The sequence below is a fragment of the Bidens hawaiensis genome, unplaced genomic scaffold (assembly GCF_021521415.1).
Source record: "Bidens hawaiensis isolate Kalapana, Puna unplaced genomic scaffold, B.hawaiensis_p1.1 tig00018424_1, whole genome shotgun sequence".
In the NCBI taxonomy this organism is placed as follows: domain Eukaryota; kingdom Viridiplantae; phylum Streptophyta; class Magnoliopsida; order Asterales; family Asteraceae; genus Bidens; species Bidens hawaiensis.
The window spans coordinates 12,651-21,755 of NW_027492782.1; the positions used below are offsets into that span (position 1 = coordinate 12,651).

The following is a 9,105-nucleotide window of genomic DNA, read 5'->3' on the forward strand; positions in this document are numbered from 1 at the left end:
CTTTATCGATTTAATTCGTTCAATTCGATGATGAAATCATATCAAATGATTCTTTTCATACGGGTTGAACTTATTATTGTAGCACGGTTTTGCACCATAGGAACCACAGATCCCCTAGTTACTATGATCGAAGATACTAAACAATGTGGAAGTTATCTATGTTTGGGTGTACCATTCAGCCCAGGTGTCGAAGGAATTTGCCGAATGCAAGGAATAACCTAAAAGCATGGATCCATATCATTGGATTTGACAATGTCTGTCAAGTTCAGTGCGTCAGTTTCATTGCTTCAAAACCAAAGGGCTACTAAGCAAGTTGGAAAACACAAACAAGTTCCACTTATATTTCTACAACAGGATAACATCAGTACAATAAAAACATGTTTGTATGTGTTACTTTGCGTTTATTACTACAAAAATTACATAACATAGACGATAAACACATGTAAACATTGATGTGTTTCTTTTCGCTTATGGATACAATAAATTACATATCATGACAATGAGATCATATAAACACCATCTTATGTTTTCAAAAACATTAGGTGGTTAACTCCAGCCCGGTATAACCGTAGCTCGGACTCTGTACTCACATGAACCTCCGTGTTTGCAGGTGCAAATAACACATCTCCCCCACGAACCAAATCCCCAGACAACAATGATGATGATGACGATGATGAAGACGGTGACAAAGAAGATGATGGTGACAACAGTGGTGATGACGATGATGATGGTGCCGAGGATGTTGTGTACATGAAACCTTGTCCTGAAAGTACTAAAAAAATTGCAGGACCAGGTACTGCAGGGAAAACAACGGATCCACCTTGGTCCAACACGCATTGTTCAACCTCAAATTCCTCAAAAGGCGGGTTGTATCGCTTGGTATACTCGTTTACCGTGACACCTTTCAATATTTCAGGTGCACCCTGAGACATGTAATAAACATAATCAGATCAACAGTCATGATTAAATAATAATAATAATAATAATAATAAAAATAATAAAAAAATAATAATAATAATTAATAATAATAATAATCAAGTGTAAAGTGACCTGCTTAAACGTGAGCATCGAGCAAAGAATTTTGACATCACGGTGTTTTGGTGTAAGTCCAGCACGCACGACGTTATCTGAGGTTGCCATACACTCGACACATTCGCCGTCCAAATATGCATGAGGCTCGTTTGGTGATATATACAAAGCTTCACCCGGGTTCAACTTGACATGATTAAAGAAGAAGGATGCTATGACCCCGATATCTTTCGGGTGCTCATTTTCAAGTTTCAAAGCTAGTTCTTCTTTGCTAGTTAACTGCCTTGTCTAATAAGTCATCGAAAGAACAGCATTAACTTATGCACATTCAAAAACCATCATATGCACATTATAACTACTAATCATGATCATATTTGTTCCTTATTTTCCATGTTTAATCGAGTGGTCAATTTGGTCACGGCTGCAGAAATCACCGTGCTTTCGGCTGACATGAGTTTAATGAAAATGGACTGAAGAAATTGTGTTTGTTTTTCCTCTCCATCTTCCACATTGACCGGTAAAACTTGGTCAACCACTTCCATGATCTCTGGAACACTTTCAAGCACAGCTTCAAGCTCCTACAACCAATCACAAGTCTGTCAGAGATTTTTAATATATTACCAAAAATCGAAAACTGTGTTTACCTTGAAGCTAATAAATCCACATAAAGCCTCAAACTCGGTTAGTGCCAAAACCATTTCAGGCCTGTGATTAGCATCTTTATACACATTCGGCTTCAGCATATGAAGAAACCCTGCCAGTTCCTTATCGGGATGAGCCTGTATTGACAACCCCCGTGCAATCGAAAGAACCTGATTTATGTGCACTTGTAACATTATATTAGTGATAACATAAACACAACCATAACATCCAAATTAACAATTGAATCAGCTCATAAAAATTACAAAATCAAAACACAAAATTTCGAAAGTGGCGTGTGATCATAGTTCTTTACAGCCAAAATAACCTATTTTTCGGTCGTTAGCAACATATATTAAATCAATACCAGTAACCAGTGTTGTAAAAACCAGGATTAATCACGTTTGTTTTTATTACGGCAATTTGACCTTGATTTTAACCCATTAACCACAATTATTGATTTTTGTCACTGATTTGTTATGTTTACGTTCAATTGTTTTATGTTTGAACTATCCTACTTGAACTTTGAAGTACTTAAGTGAAATTTTATGTTTTTTTCCTCAAAGTTATACATATATATAATTGACAACTTTGGTGCCGCTAAACCCCTGTTGGGCCAAGTGGCATCACCAAAGTGGTTCACATCATTTTGTTTGTTTTTTTTCAAATTTGATAATTAAAAGATAATTCGCCAATTAACTCATTGATGAAACACTCGGGATGGACAAAGTTTGGTTTTTACTTTTTACCAACGTTCGGGTTTTACCGACATTTTGTTTACTTCTAATATCGCAATGAACGTAACTGAAACTGATCGCATTCGCGTCGACTCACCGCCGCAACACCTGGTCCGACAACACCTAGGTTTTCCTAACTCCTACCGACTCACCGTCGCAGCGCCCGAGACCACAATGCTTGGGTTTTACAAGCCGAACAAATGTTGTTTTTCATATTTTTAAAGTTTTATATGTTAATCAACTGAATCCACAGTAATACACAACTACAACGTGAGGGGTACATAAACAGATTCGACCTACCCGGCAAATAAAAAGAACTAGTTATATATATAATTAAAAAAATAACATATGCAAATTCCAATCTAATAATTTTGTTTACTTCTAATATTGCAATGAACGTAACTGAAACTGACCGAATTCGCGTCGACTCACCGCCGCAACGCCTGGGTCCGACAACACTTAGGTTTTACCAACGTCCAATTTTTACCAACGTCCGATTTTTACCAACTCACTGTCACAGCGCCCGAGACCACAACGCTCGAGTGTTACCAACCGAACAAATGCTGTTTTTTTATATTTTAATGTTTTATTATATGTTAATCAACTTAATCCACAATAATACACACAACTACAACGTAAGGGGTACATAAACAGATTCGACCTACCCGGCGCTTTATCCGGATTAAAAAACTAGTAATATATATAATTAAAAAGAAAATAATCTAATTAATTGCCAACCAGTAGGGCCCTACTTGTTGACGCGCCTAACGAGTTCTACAACGCTGCAAATACATTAAAACCAATCTCCTAATGAAAGATCAAAATTAACCCAAATTGGAACAGCAATAATTACCTTAAACATAAATGGAAGATCAAGACCCCACTTACGAACAACAGCATCACCCAACACCTCTGGATTATTCACAATCCATGATTTCAAGCTCACATTTCCGATCCCCTTAATATACGAGGGGCCAGAGGCATGAGTGCCCATCCAAAGCTCAGCGTAATGCGTGTTCTCATCAATTTCACAATCACAGTTGGTTGAATACGTCCTGGCAACCAGTGATTGGTGGCCAGTTATTCCCCAATCGTAGGTTTGAACCAAGCATTTGAGCCTCACGAGATCGTTGATCTCCATCACCATTATGCATACGATGGAGATATGATGGTCGTCGTCGGCGACGGTGTCGGTGAATGAATATATTGTTCCAAGTTTAGGGATGTTTTGTAATAAGCAGGGAGTTACACGAAGCACCCTTTAAGTTAATAGAAAATTTCAAATTGGTAGGGACGTGCTTTTGACATATTCAGGTGGGCCGGAATCTCTGTTAAGAAAGAAACACCTGTGAATTTCCTAACTGACCCGTCATCTCTTCGACCGGCTGATATTTTGGTGTTTGGATGGATAGGAGGAAAACATGCTTGTGTGCGGAGTAGTGGGTTCACAGCCGGTCAAGTTGCTTTGAAAGCTGCTCAGGGAAGGCGACCAAACATGAGAAGGCGTGTCTTGACAACCAACATGAGTTTATTGCTTTTGCTTTTGACACTATTGGTTTCCTCGCGCCTGAAGCTATGGAGCTACTTACCCGTGTTCAACGGGTCATGCATAGTAATGTTATAACTCCAAGATTGGGTTTTGTAATTCAAAAAGGAGTAGCAGCGCAGCTTGTTGCCCGTTTGCCTCTGTTTCAATGTAATTTAATTCAAAAAAAAAAAAAATTGGTTTGGTTTATTGATTGGGACTGGTTACTTACATGGTCAACTGACTCAACTCAGATGTTGAATGATATTATGAGAATGTGGAAAAGCGTTGAGGAAAGGATCGGTACCTTGAAAAATAATCAACATTCAATTTGTTTTGTTTTCTTGAATGTTCAAAGAATAAAGTCGGGCTGTATGGGATAACTCAATGGTAAAAGGTGCAGGTACATAAATCCAGTTTTTTTTAATACTCGGTTTCGTGTATGGAACCGGTTCCAGATTGATTGGGTATTTGAATATCCAATTTTCGGGTAACTGAAAAAAAAACAATTTTTTGGCTTCTTTAACGTATTTTTGAAGTATAGATTGGGCCTTTTAAGGGGCTTCACTTTTGTGGGGTATTTTTTGGGGTAATCTCTCATGTATTTTCCCGGTATTGGAAAAACCTGGTTTCGGTTTTCGGGTATTACTGAGCATAAATCGGGTCCGGTTTCGAGTACGAGTTTTAGTACAGAAATGCATACCCTATCCACACACTTTTGGTAGGGTTGGGCACGTGTTCGGATAGTAAAAACCCAGGTATAAAAAAGCCCGGTTTTGGGTTTTTTTTTGGGTGGGGGTACCGTTTCCAGGTTCGAGTTTTTTGTGCACCTCTATTAAAATGCGGCCCCATATGCCCACGATCGCAAACAACACTAGGTAGCCGAAGCTCACAATCTTCTGTCATGGGGAAAACTCACCGTCTGAATTCCCACTACAGTTGAGCCTGATTGAGATTGGATTCAAACTTAAAACTTTTTGATTTTTTGTTTTGTTTGTCGGTTCATATGATTCTTAGATTTATTTATACATCTTAGTTCAATAACCCATGTTAAATACGGTAAATCCGGATTAAAATCTTAGGATTTTAGAATGTTTTACAGCTTAATGTGTTTTGAAAAAATATTTGTAAAACCATTAGTTTTATGTCCTTGTTTTTTAATTTTTTTTATAAAAATGACGTGTTCTTGGTTTATAAGGGAAATTTCAAAAAGGTTTATTTATCTAATAATTCTTAAATTTTTAACATTTCAAAATTTGGAATACATGTTATTTTTTGTTTTCTTACAATTGAAAGAGACATTTATGAAAGGTGAGAGTGCCGATTTGAGGCAAGTAAGATTTTAATTGGTAGTAATTGAAAATATCAGAGATTTGGAATTTTTTAATTTGTAAATTAATAGGTGTTGGTTAAGATCTATACGAGGGAATATGCTGATGAGTTCAGTGCTGGCGCTCATTATAAAAGGAATGTGATCCTCCTACACCATCTTCATATGTCTATACGGCTTGTATAGGCCTATACGGTCGTATAGGCTACGCATGTCCAACAAGAGGACAAAGAAAAACAGCTTTTTTCAACCTATACGACCGTATAGACCTATACGAGCCGTATAGGTATTAAATGGCTCATATTGCCATCTGACACACCATAAAACTTATACGGTCGTATAGGGCTATATATACGACCGTATAGAAAACTTTTGCAGAAAATGTTTATCAGTATGTTTTGGCCAAATGTTTTCTTGTTTGCTTAATCATTAATTGACTATTGTGTATAGACTATTATAAAATGTAACATAACATAATTTTAGACGAATGTTCTCGGAGTACTACAAATTATTTAGCCGAGTATATTATGTAAATGCTAATAGACAATTTATTATATTTTAAAATATCATATTTAGCCAAGTATGTTATGTACTTATAGTACATTAAAATGTAAGATATTAACTTATTAATATTTAAAATTGTGTCCAAAAATTGTCTATACGGCCCGTATAGGTCTATACGGCCATATTAACGTATTAATATTTAAAATTTTCAAAAAATTGTCTATACGACCGTATAGCTCTATATGCCCCGTATAGGCACTATACAGCCCGTATAGGGCTATACGAGGCACTACAAATAATGAACGACAAACTCCGACACATACTGACATGATTTAGGTACTATACGACCGTATAGTCCAATACGAGCCGTATAGAAAAATAATTAGTGTATGAAGATCCTAAATGGTGTAGGAGGAACCTATGCCTTGTAAAATTTAACACGGTTTTTGTACCTCAAAACCTCATAATAAAATATTCATTGGGCCTTACCCGTCTTTTTCCCTCGCCCCATTGCATTGATCCAATATGTTTAGGTCCATCGGCGTTTTGTGATCAAACACCATTTTAACTCTCAAACATATTTAGGTCCAATATGTTTAGACTGTGTGAGAAAGATTTAGAAATACTTTTTCTAACTCGTAAAAGTTTAATCTGTTTGGTTTATACTCTATATTTAGCTGATATAAAAGTCAGATAGATATGTTACATGGAATGATGGAAACAAGTGCTTCATTTTGTAAATAAAATGTCAAATTATTCAACTCTTAACTTAGATAATTAATCAAAGATTTTAACTCTTATTTTTCAACAACTTTTTGCTTATGATGGAAACAAGTGCTTCATTTTGTAAATAAAATGTCAAATTATTCAACTCTTAACTTAGATAATTAATCAAAGATTTTAACTCTTATTTTTCAACAACTTTTTGCTACAAGCCTCCAATCAGTCGGGAATTTTCTTTTCATATACTTCCGCCCCAGTTGTTGAATAGCTATGGCTAAACGGCCACTCCCTCTTAATCGGCCCTCTTTGGTTTACAAACATGTCACTTTTAGTCTCTGCAATTCAGTTGTTACATGTTTTACCTTCTTCTGCTTACAACTGGCATTTGTTGCTATGGTGGTTGTACTGTTGTTTTTTCTCTGCTTATATTTCTAGCTAGGCTTTCCGGAGTATTTATTCTTCTCTTACAAACGTTAAGTGGTAAGACCAGTGGAGAAGCTTGGATGAAAACGCAGGAGGTGCCTGACTCAATACGTATAAAGAAATCATAGACGACGGGGGGCGGGCTCAAAGTTTTAGGCGGAAACGGGTAAATTTATACCACTGAGCAAAAAAAGGGGGCCAGGCCATCTTAATGTTTTTATTATGGTTGTGTTTATTGAAAATACTGAGCTGATCAAGTTATAAACTTTAAATATAAGCAAAGTTGTTAATTAATAAGACTGGGCTGAAGTTAGCACAAATCCAACACCAGTTAAGTTATAAGGGGAATCCAACAATATATGAGAGAAACAAAACATAGGGCACAGGTGTTTGTGAATAAGTAATCATCCCACATGTTGAAAAAATAATCATTTGAATAGTAAATGTCACATTAACATAAAGTAATGGGTCAAAACGATTCCAGTTAAGACATGCCTTATAAATATGTGTCCATATGTAGGGTACTATTTAGATGGCTACGGCGCGACTTGTAACTCATCGTTATTTATGTTCCCAGTTTCTGATAAAGATTTACTTTTCAACCAACATTTTAAAACTACAAACAACTGTATTGCAACGCTAATGATCATAATACATGTGTATGTCTTTTATACACTTAATAGTTAATATAGTTACTTTAAAATGTCGCTTAGATTAGTTTTGTATTTAAATCATATTTTAAACATTATATCATTCAGTTTTATGAAACAAGAACACAATTAATGATTTGAAAACAACTCACCACAAAGTATTTGACTGTTATCGTTCTTGTGTGTGTGTTTTTTTTTGTTCAAGTAATGTTGACTATAATCAACTATCAGGCTTGTTGAAGTTTTGTTCATAGTCAACTGAAATTCCTTTAAAACTACGGTATTGATATCAAATTAAATAAATTACTGTGATGGTGGCGGACCCAGAATTTATTTTCATATGTCATAAGGGGGGTGATCGGGGACTTAACCAAAATTTTAAGAGGGGCCGATCAAGGGGCTTAACCAAAATTTTGGGGGGGGGGGGGGATCGAGATTTTTATGTATGCATAGCACTTGATTTTATTTTTATGACGGCATCTGCGACTGACACATTACGGACTTTTAGTTATTTCAACCTGTTATTGATTTATTGTTATCATTATATTAAAACATTCACATCCGAATTAGTAAAGCATGGCTTTATATCACACAATTATTACACTTTATAGTTAATAGTTACTTGTTTAAATACAGAAATGAATAGTTTCAAATGAAAAGAAATCATAATATGAGAAGAAAAGAAAAAAGAATAATTGATACTTATAAAACTTAACCTTTTTTTTAACGGTTAAATTATATTAAAAAAAAAAACACGAGAATCCTAGCAAGTAGCTAGGAATCCAACCAAACTAATAAAAGAAGAACCAACAAACACACAAAGAGAAACAAACAACACAAACCACAATTATAATGAAAAGTTAGCAAAGTTGAACATGCATCAATTTTTCAATCTAAGCTCAATCTAGATTGGGTTTTGCGATTCCAAAAGGGGTAGCGGCGCAGCTTGTTGCCCGCTTGCCTTCTGTTTCGATGTAATCCAATAAACAATCATATATTATAGAAGCAATAATATAAATTTCCTGAAATTACAGTAAAAAAAAAAGCTCAATCTATATTTCACCCAAAGAAAAGAAGTAGCATTGAAATCACGAACCCATAAAACTTAACTACTCGTCTAGTCATATACATCCACAAGATAGGTTTTCCTGAATTAAAAAAAAAATGTATTTAGTATTTTGTTATTTTGTAAGTGATACCAAAACAAAACTAAAGGTTCCAAAGTCCAAACACAACAGAACTTATTAACTGTCTTATTAAGCCACGAGGTATATATTCACGCTCCTAAACTTTACATAATCACCACATCACCTATTTTATCCTATTTAACTCCGCCTCACCCTAAGAAAATTGTTTAATCCCTCTTTACCTCTCTTTTTTTAATGTAAAATTGATTCTTAAATTATTGTGTGTGTCAGTGTGTGTATAGGATTTTAAAGCACGTTAATATTTTAGCTCACCTTACATTTAGCACTCATTAAATCATGAATATTAAATCAAGAATGGAGTGATAGACCACTTGTTAATTCTTATCAACTTAGCTTT

The 9,105-nt window shown here is 35.3% G+C and overlaps 1 pseudogene across 1 annotated transcript; it reads right to left on the reverse strand.

The window, feature by feature from the left end:
* Nucleotides 1–466: 466 nt before the first annotated feature.
* LOC143555991 (mannose-6-phosphate isomerase 1-like) lies at nucleotides 467–3,552 on the reverse strand (annotated as a pseudogene). The gene is made up of 5 exons (XR_013139300.1): nucleotides 3,259–3,552; nucleotides 1,674–1,841; nucleotides 1,389–1,607; nucleotides 1,051–1,317; nucleotides 467–923 (listed from the first exon to the last, which is right to left on the reverse strand). The product of XR_013139300.1 is annotated as a mannose-6-phosphate isomerase 1-like (transcript).
* Nucleotides 3,553–9,105: the final 5,553 nt, after the last annotated feature.